The following is a 15,099-nucleotide window of genomic DNA, read 5'->3' as shown; positions in this document are numbered from 1 at the left end:
CCCAGCAATTTTACTGGCACAAAATTTACATATCATACAATTCATTCAGTCATATCAAGGGTAATTGCACAATCATTGTCAACCACTCTTTTTATGATCTCATGATACAGAGATGCCAGAGCCAAGGCCTCTAACATGCTCTTCAAAGCACTAATAACATTTGTGTGTGTGTGTATACACATATATGTATACATATATAGTATATGTATTTGCTTGTTTCACTATTTTTTGTTTTACTCTCCTGAGAGTTGGATTCTTCTAGATCTTTTTAGCTGTATTCCCAGTTGTTAGCACAATAATGATGGGGGGAATGATAAAGCAAAATAATTCTTCTTACTCAATTTTTCACTAAGTTTTTTAGATTTAATATTGTTTTCAGTGAACTCAACATTTCAAGCCTTGGTAATATATATTATTGTTCATCCTTAAAAATTGACCAGTACATAGAAAAGTGAAAAGAGTATAATTAAGGGAACGTGGTAAGTTTGAGGATGTGGGAGCTGATCAAGGAAGAGATGGGGCCATGCAAGGCAGGTACATGCCACAAGTTCTTTGGCAGTGTTTGGTTGGGGTTTCATAAGATGAGAAGTCCTTCCCAGTAAGAAACCTTCCAGAGAAGGCAGTGTGACACTGTACCCAGAAGGGAATACTTCCAGGAGCCTCTTGACGCCAGGGGGAAGTCAGGAAAGGAGCTCGCTTACCCAGGTAATGGCTTTTGGCACCAGAGTGAGGGATCTTAGAGAGATCTGAAGGGACAAGGCAATTTGGGTCTCATAGCTACAGGGCTTGCCATATCTGATTGCACTAAGGATGTCAGTCTACACCGTGAAAGTAAACAACATGGGTCTAAGCCAATGATGGCCCGTTTCTATAAAAAGGTTCATCATTCTCTCAGGTTACTGTCTGCTCCTAATTTCTGTGGTTCTTATTTTCCAGACGATTTAATTAATGTTCCATTGACTTAACCAGAATAAACAATATCCCCAAATTTCCTATAAAGTCACAGTTGTGTTATGGATTAACCTAAAGCTCAGTTGTGGTCTGGAAGGTTATTCCGTGCTTAGAAAGGCTTTGGAAACGTCCTCCTGGAAATCTCATAGACATATTCAGGGGGTTGGGGAGGCTTGTCTTGTTTCGTTTTACCCAAATCCACCCAAGCATGAAGGCACATCATTTCCATCTGTGTTACGGGAGTTGTAGGTCCCAAGCGGTGGGCCTGGTGCCTGCACTGAAGAAAACACCACTGACACTGCTGCTAATTAGCTCCCTTGGTAATGAGTTCTTCTAAAAGGGCAAGATTGGGTGAGTCAGTGAAGATAGGCCTCATCCCAAGCCCTTCAAGGATGATGGCAAGGTCAGGCGATAATCCTAAACTAGTGCAGTACATGGACGATGATTGACCCAGGACAGGAGGTTCTGGGCCCACACATTTCTTTCTGGACTTGCTTTCAGGAACTGTTCTATGAACCTCCCTCTTTGTAGACATTGTTCTGTATGTTTTAAATATCATTAATGAAGATTATAAACTGGAGGTCTGTGTTTACCATAAATAACTATAGCAATAACCCCAGGACCTCAAATAAGCCCCTTTGCCTTTTAATTAGGAGAGTGGTGGAAAGCAAATAATTTTCACGGGCTGCCTGGATTCAGATCCCAGCTCTGCTTCTTTAGCTAGCTATAGGATATAAACCCCAGTGTCCTAAACTGTCAGACAGAATAGAGATGGACAGGTTGATAATGTATTAAGTCAAGAATAGAAAGCATTTAGGACAGCATGCTTAGATTTACCTTTGTTGTGGTGGTTAATGTTATTTATATCAGGTAAGAATTTGGCTACTAGAATCAGAAATGCCAAAAATAGAACAAATTAGAAGCTCTCCCCATGCCATATAAGAAGAAATCAGGTCAGCAGTGACTCCGGGCATTGGATCAGCAGCTCAAGGACTCAGGTTGGAGGTGCTGCAAAAATCTTAGCCTTTCCCCAACAGCGATGGGTCAGTCCACCTCATTGAGGGGCTTCCTCTTGTGTGCTGACCTTCGTCTTTGCCAATCATGGGCTCATTTTCCTGGATTTGGCCCTTCCTGACAACATGTCCAACGGATGTGAGATGAAACCTTTAACAGACTTGCTTGAAGAAGCATCCTGGCGATGCTTCCACCACCATGTGCTTTTTCCAGGCAGGCTGAAAGGAGACGAGCAAAGGGGCAAGGCCTGATGCGCATGAACCCCTCCCCCACACACCTTCTTTTAATCACCTCATTGGGGGCTCGTACAGCTCTTATCACAATCCATCCATCCATCCATCGTGTCAAGCACATTTGTACATTTGTTGCCATCATCCGCAAAACATTTGCTTTCAACTTGAGCCCTTGGTGTCGGCTTCTCATTTTTTTACCCTCCCTCCCTCACAAACCCCTGATAATTTATAAATCGTTATTTTTTTTCCATGTCTTGCACTGTCCGATGTCTCCATTCACCTACTTTTCTGTTGTCCGTACCCCAGGGAGGGGGTTATATGTAGATCGTTGTGATCAGTTCCTCCTTTCCACTCCACTTTCCCCCTACCCTCCTGGTATCACTACTCTCATTATTGATCCTGAGGGGGTTATCTGTCCTGGGTTCCCTGTGTTTCCAGTTCTTATCTGTACGAGTGTACATGCTCTGGTCTAGGCAAATTTGAAGGGTAAAATTGGGATCATGATGGTGGAGGCCGGGAGGAAGCATTAAAGAACTACAGGAAAGTTGTATGTTTCATCTTTGCTATACTGCACCCCGACTGGCTCTTCTCCTTCCTGCGACCCTTCTGTAAGGGGGTGTCCAGTTCCCTACATATGAGCTTTGGGTGTCCACTCCACACTCCCCCTCATTCACAATGATCAGTTTTTTTATACCTGATACATGATCCTATCGACACCTTGTGATACCACAGGCTGGTGTGCTAATTCCACGTGGGCTTTGTTGCTTCTCAGCTAGATGGCCGTTTGTTTATCTCGAAGCCTTTAAAACCCCAGACTCTATATCTTTTGATAGCCTGGCACCATCAGCTTTCTTCATCATATTTGCTTAGGTCTTCAGTGATCCTGTCGGGAAGGTGAGCATGATGGAATGCCACTTTAACAGAACAAAGTGTTCTTGCATTGAGGGAGTACTTGAGTAGAGGCCCAATGTCCATCCACTGTCTTAATATTAAACCTATAAATATATACACATAGATCTATTTCCCCTTGAGTATGAACCCCTTTGAAGGGGCTTCTTGGAAATACTACCTGACAACATTTGCATACTTGTCAGATATTACTCACATGGCCATTCTGACCTGCAGTAGAGCCAGGCACTTTGCTGGCCCTAACTTGTCCAAAATCTCCATATACAGAAAAGGGAAGCATGAAGAGTAAATAGACCTTGTCACTCTCTACCTTCATATTCCTGTGCTATAAAGCTCCCAAAACAGAATTTATTATAAATGTCTCCCTGCTTAAACTCTTCTCAGATCTGGAAGCATTAATCTTGAAAATGCACCCTAAAAGAATATATCCACAGTAGAATGATCAATATGTTTATTGGTTGTGTTCTGTTCTAACCTTTAATGTCACCACTCTGCTATAGATACGACTAGGCTTCAAAACCTTTAGACAATGGAATTTTCTCACAAAAATATGAAACCCCCTCATAGAATAAGAAAGGATATTAGAAATGAATTCGAAGTAATTATCAAGACATTTGATGGAGTCAAGTAAAGTGAGACCACTCCAAATCAACAAGGGCCATTCAGGCTGCCTTTGTCACCCATGTGGACTCATGTCGGCCCACCTCTGGTGGACACGGCTTGTCCTAGCAGCGTGGGCTCTCAGAGCAGGCTGGAGTGGCTCTGGAAACACAGCGTTTTATTCCTGCACAGCAGGGGACCACATTGTTGTTATAAACTGATGATTGTGTTACTGATTACGTAGTATTTACTGGGAACCGTTTTAAATGTCTTCTGTAAATATCACCTGTTTAATAACTCCCTTATTTTTATTATTATTTTTAATCATTTTATTGGGGATCCATACAACTCTTATCACAACCCGTACATAAATCAATTTTGTAAAGCACATTTGTACATTCATTTCCCTGATCATTCTCAAAATATTTGCCTTCTACTTAAGCCCCTGGCATCAGCTCCTCATTTCCCCCCCTCCCTTCCCACTCCTCCCTCTCTCATGAACCCTTAATAATTTGTAAATTATCTTACACTGTCCAACATCTCCCTTCACACGCACTTTTCTGTTGCCCGTCCCCCAGGGAGGAGGTTATATGTACATCCCTGTAATCTGTTCCCCCTTTCCACCCCACCTTCCATCCACCCCCACCCCCTTACCTGGTATCCCCACTCACACCACTGATCCTGAAGGGATCACAGGTCCTGGATTCCCTGTGTTTCCAGTTCCTATCTGTACCAGTGTACATCCTATGGTCTAGCCAGATTTGTAAGGTAGGATTGGGATCATGATAGTCAGGGGTGGGATCGGGAGAAAGGAAGCATTTAGGAACTAGAAGAAAGTTATATGTTTCATCATTGCTACACTGCACCCTGACTTGCTCGTCTCCTCCCTGCAACCCTTCTGTAAGGGGATGTCCAGTTGCCTACAGATGGGCTTTAGGGGCCCACTCCCCAATCCCCCTTATTCACAATGATATGATTTTTTGTTCTTTAATGCCTGATACCTCATCTCTTCAACACCTCGCGGTCACACTGGCTGGTGTGCTTCTTCCATGTGGGCTTTGTTGCTTCTGAACTCGATGACTGCTTGTTTACCTTCAAGCTTTTCAGATCCCAGGACGCTATATCTTTTGATAGTCTGGCACCATCAGCTTTCTTCACCATATTTGCTGAAACTCCCAATTTGTCTTCAGCGATCGTATCAGGGAGGTGAGCACACAGTGATATGAATTTTTGTTCTTTGATATCTGATAATGATCCCTTCAGCCCCTCGTGATCACACAGGCTGGTGTGCTTCTTCTATGTGGGCTTTGTTGCTTCTGAGCTAGATGGCTGCTTGTTTACCTTCAAGTCTTTAAGACCATAGACGCTATATATTTTGATAGCCTGGCACCATCAGCTTTCTTCAGCACATTTGCTTATGTCTTCAGCGATCGTGTCAGGAAGGTGAGCATCATAGAATGCCAATTTAATAGAAGAAAGTATTCTTGCTTTGAGGGAGTACTTAAGTGGAGGTCCAATGTCCTTCTGTTACCTTAATACTAAACCTATAAATATATGCACATATATTTCCCCATCCTCATATATAAATATATTTGCATATATACAAATGCCCTTTGTTTCCCAGCTCTTTCCGATATTTCCCTTGACTTTCCTCCTGTCCCATTATCATGCTCATTCCCCACCAAGGTTTCAGCAATTCCTCTTTGTTACATTACCCTTGATTATGCCCTACCAGGCCTCCTACACCCTCCTCACCACCAATTTGGATCATTTGCTGTTCCTTTGTCCCTGCGTTTGTTAACACTATTTCCTTTCGCCCCACCTCCCCCTAGCCTCAGTCTTTTAATGCCTGAGTTCAGGCCATTGATATTCAGGGTTATCATCTCCATCTGTGGACTCTTTGATGTCATCTTATACCTTTTGTGTCTGTTATTTTCCTACCTTACTTTCTTATTAGTGTGTTGACCTTGTGCGTGTGTGTGTATCATTATTGACTTCTTTCCATCCTAAGCCAATGCTACCTTGGAGTTTATTTTCTCTTTGTTACCCTCTTCGTGGGGTTATATTATGTGGTGGTCTCTTATTTATGCTTGGTGAGTGCTGTAATTCTTCCCATACTTGGTCGGCAAGGATCTTTTGTAGGGCTGGGTTTCTTCTAACGTATTCTTTGAGATTGTCCTTATCGATAATTTGTCTGCCTAGAGTATTTTTGGGTTTGCATTGTTTTCCTTCAATTTTTGGAATATGTTACTCTACTCTCTCCTCTTCTTCATAATTTCTGCTGATAGGTCTGAGCATATTCTTATTTGGGAACCTTTAATGTGATTGCTTGTTTTTCCTTAGCTGCTCTCAGAATTTTCTCTTTTCCTCAAAGTTGTATAGTTTAACTGTTATGTACCTTGGTGACTTCTTGGGATTCAGTCTAGCTGATGTTCTTTCAGCCTCCTGAATGGTTTCCTGGTTTTCATTCATTAAGCAGGGGAAGTCTTCCTCCAAGAATTCTCTCACTATTGTTGCATATCACTTTTTTATTTTGTCTTCCTCCAGTAATTCAATTATTCTAATGTTGTTCCTCTTCATAGCATCAGACATAGCTCTTAGGTTTGCTTCAGCTTCTCTGATGATCTTATTAGATTTTTGTTCGTATTTGTTAAAGTCTGCTTGGCTGTCCTCCAAGTCACTGGTGTGGTTCTCTGCTTCCTCCAGTTAATTCTCAAGGTCTGTGTGTCTGCTACTGTTTTTTGTTATATCCTCCCTAAGCTCTTGTATCTCCCTTTGGTATGTGGGCTTTATCTCCTCTATCAATTCATCCTTTTTCTCTGTTGTTTCCCTCATATCCTATATAACTCCAGGCAGCATTCTGAAAATTTAATTCTGTGGCAGATCGATGTCTGCTTCTTCTATGCATGTCCGTTAGGCTCAGGACATCTTCTGCCATTGCCTTTTGTTTCTCCGGTTTTTGTTGAGGTCATTGGGTCTGATTGCTGTTTGAGTTTCCATGATTTAGAGGAGCCAGGTGCCATTTTCCAGGGGGTTGAAGAGCAGTGCTGTCTCTGGGAGACTCATAGGAATGCTTCTTTGAACTGCCTACTGCTAATTTCACTATGGAATTAGCCTAACACTTTATCCTCTTGTGGCTTCACACTCAAGGGGAGTGCCCCCAAAAGACTGGTGGGTTGCCTGATTTGGTCTAGAACCCTGTGAATGCTTGGCGGAATTTCCCTGGCCTGGTAGATCACTGCGGAGGTTGGGCAGAGGTTCCTGCAGCAGCTTGGAATGTTAGCGAATGTTGGCCGAACTGCTTTGGGCCGTATGAGGCACTAAGGTAGGCGGGAGAAGGCTCCCTCAGTCCAGTGGGCCCACAGAGGAAAACTAGGAGCTCCCCCAGCCACACAAGCAGGAATTCCCCAGTAAGAAGTTGAGAATATCCCCTGGTGGAAATTGGTCTGGCTTTCCCCAGCCTTGGGCTACGCTGCACAGGGTGGAGCTCACCTAACTGGGTGGAGGGCAGGCGTAAATGCCCTAGGCTAAGGGGAGTGGTCTGGAGGTTGGCAGTATTATGTCAGAGAACAGGGAAGAGACAAAGTAGAAAAATAATTCAAAACTAAGCCCACTCAGATTGTGGGGGGGATAGAGAAGAGAGGGAAACAAAAGTAACAATATAGCTAAGCCAATCCCTGCCCATGGGACTGCAAGGGTTTAATCCCTGCCCAGAGGCGGCAGCAAGCTGTGGCTGTGTTGAGATAAAGTCCCTGCGCCAGCTCCAAATGGTCCCGGCTCTGGCAGAGACAGTGGAGGTGCTAAGTGTAACCCCAGCCAGCCTCCACTGTGGTAAGCCCAAAGTCCCCAACCCCTCAAACACTTGTGGGTCTGTGCCTACTTATCTTTCTGATGCTCCTTCCGTGATCCAGCAGTGCTGAATTTCCCTTTTAGTAACTCTCCTGGCTGATTTCTGCGGATTCCCTCTGGTATGTGTTACTCAGTCGCCATCTGCCAGAAGTCTCCCCAACTCCTCTACTCTTCACATCAACCCTGTGTAGCAGATGGCTTATAGAGGTGGACAGTGCCAGAGAGACAGAGCACTGGAGCCACTTGCCTGAGGGCATTGTGGCAGTAAGTGGTCGACCTGGGAGTCAACACATAACTGCTACTCTCATTGCAATGAGAGCGCTCACTCAGCACAGGCTGAACCTGAGCCCCAACGCAGAGGTTTGTGACCTTGTACAGGCTGTGATCCCTTCAAATCACAGTCTTTTGCACTGAAAAATGAAAACAATCATTCCACCTTGTGAAGCCAAATTATCAGGCGTCCTATTGGTGCAATGGTTAAGCACACAGCTACGAATGCAAAGACTGGCAGTTTGAACCCAACCAGTAACTCTGAGGAGAAAGACCTAATAGAAAAGGCAGCCAAGAAAATCCTGAGGGCAGGTCCACATTGATGCACAGGGTCGCAATGAGACAAATGGTCTAGACGGCATGCAGAGTTGAGATGGAGGTTCTGAGTGCTGACAGAAGGCGCCCTGGTGGCACAGTGCCTGGCAGCTCAGCTGCTGACTTGATCAGCGATGCTGGTCAGTCCCTCAGCCTTGTTAAGAGAGAGAGATGTGGCCTTCTGCTTCCATAAGATTCATAGCCTTAGCAACCCTAGGGGCCTGTTGTACACTGTCCTTCAGGGTCAGGAGGAATCCGAATCACCTGAAGGACGGTGAGTGGTTTGAGTTGGGTGTCAGAAACAGTTTGCGTTCAGCTAAAATTCCCTGGCATCTGTCCATTCTGCCCATAGTGACACATTCGGGCAGAGAACTGTCCTGGCCCCCTTTAGGTTTCTTGAGGCTTTAAATCTTTACAGTAACAGAAAGCCTCAGGACCACTAGGTTTGAACAATTGACCTTTCAGTTAGCAGCCCAAGGTGATAAATTGTCCACTTGAATCCACCTTGCAGTGTGCCATCAACAGAGGCCTGGCAATCTGCTTCCCTAAAGATGTCAACCAAGGCAAGCCTGTGGACGTCAGTTCTGCTCTGTAGCAGATGGGGTGGCCCTGAGGTCAACTCCCTGGCGATGGGGTTCTTCCTCCCTTCCCCACAACCTCCCTTTCTTCTTCCTTAGTTCCAAAATTAATTTTAAGGATTGCATGTCATAATCTATGTAAGTACTTAGCAGTAGCAAGCACCCCATTGTTTTAAGAGTCAAAATTAGAGATGTGAATATTGAAATTTTACCGTCATTCACCTTGAGAGAGGTGGTGACTCTCAGAAAATACTTTTGAATCCCTGTGAGTGGAGTGTTAAGGCAAGCCAGAGATGATGTGTCCCACTCCTATTACAATACAGCCCTTTTCTCAGGCTCGACCTTCATATGTGAGTAAATAGCTACAAAGATGTCCTGGTGGCCTAGAGGTTTACCAGTTGGGCTGCTAACCACAAGGTGTACAATTTAAAACCACCAGTTGTTCCATGGAAAAAACTAAGAGACTTTCTGCCCCCTTAAAGATTTATACCTCAGAAACTCACAGGGCCAGTTCTCCTCTGTCCTATAGGGTAGAGATGAGTCAGAGTCAACTCAATGGCAGTGAGTTTAAATAGATGGATTCAGTAATCAGCAAGAGTCAGTACCGTAACAGACTGATGCTAAAAATGTCTGAGAGAAAACTTCAGAATTAAAGCATGGCCCAAGATCTCTACCTTAGGCCACTCTTCTCTGCTTTACAATGGGTGGGTTTTGAGTGCTCACTGGGGCCATGAGTTTGAGGAAGAATTGCCTTATCCCTTTATTTCCTGGTCATCTCACTCAATGTAGAGCCTAGAGGACAGCAGATAACATGTCTGGTTGATGCTAGCCCTCTTGTAGAGAAGAATCATTTTTTCTCTCCATTGAACTTGAAACCACGATCAGTTTACCCACTTGATTCTTGAATTTTCCTTGAATACTTTCCCTTGTATTCATAAAGCCTGTCTTTAGTTCCGGATTTTCAAGGTAACCTCACTTGAGTCACTTCCATGTGCCAAATATACACAGATATAAAAGTGTTACTAATCCTCTCAGAAGCTAGAACCATAAGCTTTCACTGAACTTTGGAAGATTCTGATAGTTGACTTTTGTCTCTGGTCACTGATAAAGGTTTTAATTTGGAATTGGAGCAGTTCCCTTTAGTAATAAGGGAACTTGAGCAGCTTAAGCAGACAGGGCACGCCATTGTTCTACATTAAATAGAGTTCAAATTAGATTTTGCCTTCATAAGCACAGAACTGAAAATCTTGGCTCCTGCCATTGCTATACTTTAGAGCAAAAAGTCTCTAAGTTTCTGATTACTGTGTACTCTAAGCTCAATACAACCGAGTCAGTGCTGATTCGTGGCGACCCTAGAAGACAGCATAGAACTGGCCCAGTGGTTTCCGAGACTGCAGCTCTTTACAGTAGAAAGCCTCATCTTTCCCCTGAGGGGCAACTGGTGGTTTCAATCCGCTAACCAAAAGGTTTCACACTGTTAACTAGGTGACCTCAAACTGCTAACCTCCTGGTTAGAAGCCCAATGCATGACCCCTATACCACCAGGGCTCCTGAGTGCCATATGTAATACTTACTATTTTACTGTTATACTTGAATATATTTTTCCTTACTCATCCTTAGGAACAGGTAATAAAATAAGTATAATGACAATGAAAGTTACTAAACTCTAGCTAGCTATTATTACTTGTTAAAAATTCTGAACCCAAGAGTGTTAGACTCTGAGCAGTGACTTGTGTGCCAGTTTGTTTTTTTAAGCAGGGGCTAGCTAGACACATGCTGCCATCTTCTTAAAATACCACCTGGCGTTAGCTGCCGGCCACCTAGGGCCATCGCCCTTCTTGCATTGTGAAATTTTTATGTGTAAATATTGAAATGGAAATCAGTCATTGTATAACATATTTTCTGTGTGTCAATAAACTGAAAACATAGATCAAACCTTATTTTGAAAATTTTGGCTTAAAAAAAATCTAAGTGTGTCTTAAATAAAAGTTTCGTTCCTAAAAAAAAAAAAAAAAAATCTGAACCCAACGCCTATCTCCTTTTATTTGAAAAGGTTTGAAGATATACTAGCACCATATTGAAATTTTCTCTTTCGGAGGATATGGTAGATTTAAAAAAATTGAAAAGAGAATCCTTTTTACTCTATAAAACTACTATCCAGTGTCTTTCAGTCCAGGTGGCTCTCATCTGGCCTCTCGGAAACACTGCCTTTGAGAACAGGGAGCGCGTTTACTGCGGCTACAACCAAAAGGCTCCCACCAGCCATTGATCCCTCAGTCAAGGCATGGTGATAGTCACTGGTGATGTGACGCAAAAATTGGACTCAAAAACAATCAGCAGATGGAAAATATAGCCCTGGCAATAGGAAAGAAGCTGGAGATCACATGATAGAATCTGGCAAGACCCATAGCCTAGTCATTGGCAATACTGTTTTTGCAACAGCATAAAAGGGGACTAAAAACATGGATTTTTGCCAGATGGACTACTCAGGACTCAAAGCAACCACACCTGTGGGAAAAGACAATAGAGAATCTCATTATCATCCGTCAGAACAAGGCCACGGTACTAATGTGAAGTTAGTCATATGTAAATTCCAGGTGAAGCTAAAGAAAATTTCAACAAGTCCATGACAGCCAAAGATAGACCTTGGGTATATTGCACCCGAGTTTAGAGATCATCTCGAGAGTGGATGTGACACATTGCACACTAACAACTAAAGACCAGGCGAATTGTGGAGTAACGGTCAAGAGACTTGACCGCACATGTGAAGAAAGCGAAAAATCACTGAAAGGACTGAAAAAATCATTGAAAGGACATTCTAAGATGAATGTCAAAAGCGACTTACTCTTGAACCTAGAGCTGCTAAAGCAAGCAGGAAAACAGGGATGGAATCAAAGTACAGAATGGAACATTTCAACATGCTCGTCAACAAGACTGTTACGATGACATGTGCAAAGACTTAGGGCTAAAAAGTCAAAAGGGAAAAACACTTAACATTTCTCAAGTTGAAAGAACTGAAGGGAAATTCAAAACTTGAAAAACGGAAGGATTTTATGGGCAAAATAGTGCATTTCACAGGAAGCATCCAAAGACGATGGAAGGAAAACAGTGACTTTATCAAAAAGAACTGGTCAGCACTCAGCCCCTTCTGGAGGTGAGACATGATCAAGAGCCAGGAATACTGAAGAAAGACGCATCCGCTGCCCGGAAGGCATTGGTGACAAACGTTGCTTCAGAAATTGATGGGTGACCACGGGAAAGGTTTCAACAGCATATGCAATGATAGAAATGCTGTATCAAGAAATGTGTGAGATAGCTACCTGACCAATTTACTAAAATCGATCAATATTTGTGTCCCATTCCAAAGAAAGGTGATCTAACAGGATTCAGAAATTATAAAACAACATCATTAATACAAGATACAAGTAAAATTTTACTGAAGGTAATTCAAAAATAGGGAACTGGCAAAACTTCAAGCCAGATTCAGATGAGACTTAGCAGAAGACAGAAAATGCCGGGGATATGTTTGCTATGGCTTCATTAACTGTGCAAAGGCATTTGATTTTATGGATTATAACAAACTAGGGACAACAGTATAAAGACTGGGAACTTCAGAACAATTAACTGTGCATACGGAACCTGTACTAAACTAACAGGTAGTTATTCAAACAGATCAAGGGGATACTCTGTGGTTTAAAATCAGGAGGAAGTATACATGAGAATTACATCCTTTCACTATACTTATTTAACCTGTATGCTGGACAAATAATCCAAGAAGTTGGAGGAAGACTCGTCTGCAACATGCAGCTGTCACAACCTTGCTTGCTGAAAGTCAAGAGGACTTGAAGGCACTTACTGAGGAAGGTCAAAGCCTACAGCCCCACACATGGATTGCACTTCAACTCAGAGAAAACCAAAACCCTCCCAATGGAACTAATAAGAAGCATCATGATGAGTGAATAAAATATTCAAGTTGTCAGGTTTCCATGTTACTTGGAGCCACAGTCAATATCTAATAAGAGAAGACATAATGTATTGGAATACCTGCCACGTAAACCTCTTTAAAATGTAAAACACGAAGATGTCACTTTGAGAACTAAGAAGGCGCAGGGTCCAAGTTGTAGTTTTTAGTTGCCTCGTATGCACAGGAAAGCTGGCCAGTGAATATGGAAAACAAGAATTGATGCCATTGAATTACGGTGCTGGTGAAGAATAATGAATATACCATAGACTGCCAGAAGAAGAAACAAATCTTTTAAGTACAGCCCTAATCCTCCTCAGCAGTGATGATGGTGGGACGTTGCCCCACACTGTGCATAGCACCAGAATCGACCAGTCCTTGGAGGGCATTCTTCTTCAAGAGGAAGACCCTCCCTAAGACTGGCAGTGCCTACAATGATGGCTTAAACATGACTGCAACTAGGAGAAAAAGATTGAAGTTGGCAAGGGTTTTGTCTTACTTAGATCCACAATCATTGCCCATGGAAGCAACAGACAAGAGATCAGAAGACATGTCACAATCACATCGTCATATGGATTTATTCTGTATAAGTGAATCAGCCAGGTATTGTACTATGTAGTTAGGCTATACTTGTTCAATCTCCCTCTCAATAGTGTTTCAAAAAATAGTATTATGAGCTAATCAATGACACTATAAACAGAAGGTCCTTGTATTCCAGGGTGATAACCAGTAAGATTCTTTACCTTCAACAAACAAGGATGTCTCAAAGGGGAGCCCAGAGGCAGATAGAAAACGTAGATCCAGGAATGGGTATGGAGCTTGCACTTAATCCTAGCTCCAATCTAAGAACAATTCATTCTTACAATCTGGCCCTGCTCGTTACTCATCCTCATAAAGGAAACACTAAAGATTTGGGTGCTGTAGCAGTGTGGTGAAGAAATTAGATGATGTGTGGCGATCGGCATAGCACCTGGGGTCTTAAAGGCTTGTTTACAAACAAGCCATCTAAGTGAGAGGTCAACTAAATCCACATGAAAAAAGTACACCAACATACAAGATTGTAAATTAGATATATAATCCAAATCTGAAGAAGGGAATAGTATCAGAGCTTAAATTGTGAGATTCTGGTGTGCAGGCTACAGATGACAGTGGAAGCCAAAAGTATCTGCATAGGGGAAAGCCTCCAGTGATTTCCCGCTGTAATTGAGAGATGGGAATAGTCTGGTTGTCAGCGTATTGGCGATGACTATCGATTAAAATGGTAAATCTGCCTTCAACAATGAAAACCTTGTCACTTGATCTCCCCCGATACACTTTGTACTTGATCTGACTTTTAATATTTTCTGAGTCTCCTAGGTTTTTTCATATTGAGGTTTACCTGTTGCGTCTCGTCACTGTGGGCAGCCTTCTTGAATTGTTGTTGTGCTTGGGGGATAAGAAGCGCAGGATAGAAGAGCCGATAGAGCAGTCAGCGGTTGTGCGAATGGTCCAGCACTGGGCACTGCTGCGTCCTGGCGCGCACAGGGACACTGGGTGGGACTGATTGGATGGCCTCTGACAGCAAAAGGACAACCACCTTTGAGAAATACGTCCCTTTGCTCATATGTGAGGAGTCGAGTGTTTTGACTGTCCTTGTAGAAAAACCTTTTTAGGGGGTGCCAAGAAAACCCCAAAGGAGGTAAATTATACTTTCTCTCCACCCAGGAAATGTGTTATCTAATTAAAGAGGGAGTTACCTGATAATCCCAGATGAGAGGTGTGATAAACGTATGGAATGAAGAGTGACAGGAACATGCAAGTACTTAACAGTAAATTGTGAACTGCAGAAAAGGCAGGTCTTTGCTTTGCTCGTGCCAGTCTGTCTGTACCTCTTGAAAGAGCGGAGTAGGCACTCAACAGATAATCTGTGTCAAAGAAACATTCAACCTCCAGCGCCCGGTATTGCAAACCCCAGGGTCAAGGTTGAGGAAGGAGCTGGCACTACATGCAACAGAGAGCCTGGTATTGTGCTGGCCTGGTGAGGTCATGGGCACTTAGGATTTAGATAAGATCTTGAAGGACAGGCATGAGACAGCTCAGAAGATACCCAGAACATGTGAGAAATTGCTTGTCTGGGTTATAACTAGGGACCAGCCTCAAAAATGAAAACTCCCCTCCAATTGGAGTAAATGTTCCTTTCCTCAGACCCTTCTTATGCACAACCACACATTTAAGACACACTTGCTGGAGTGCTGCCTCCGATTACTTTTCCCGGAGAAATCCAGCTCAATATAGGTGAACTGCCAAGTTTATCGATTTCTAAGTACTGAGAAACTGTTAAGGGGGCTCCTAACAACTTTGCAGCCATCAAGTTCTGTCCTGTTCCTGGTGCAGTGGTTACGAGTTGGGCTACAACCCCAATGATTGGCAGTTCTAAGCC

At 43.1% G+C, this 15,099-nt stretch overlaps 1 protein-coding gene across 1 annotated transcript in view; it reads left to right on the top strand.

Annotated features, from left to right (window-relative positions):
* The window catches only part of NME7 (NME/NM23 family member 7), a 297,332-nt gene that overhangs the window by 281,031 nt on the left and 1,202 nt on the right, over positions 1-15,099 (top strand). The window lies entirely within an intron of this gene.

This window comes from Tenrec ecaudatus, chromosome 1 (assembly GCF_050624435.1).
Source record: "Tenrec ecaudatus isolate mTenEca1 chromosome 1, mTenEca1.hap1, whole genome shotgun sequence".
In the NCBI taxonomy this organism is placed as follows: domain Eukaryota; kingdom Metazoa; phylum Chordata; class Mammalia; order Afrosoricida; family Tenrecidae; genus Tenrec; species Tenrec ecaudatus.
The sequence above is the reverse complement of the archived record's forward strand: the minus strand, read 5'-3'. Positions and strand labels throughout refer to the sequence as shown.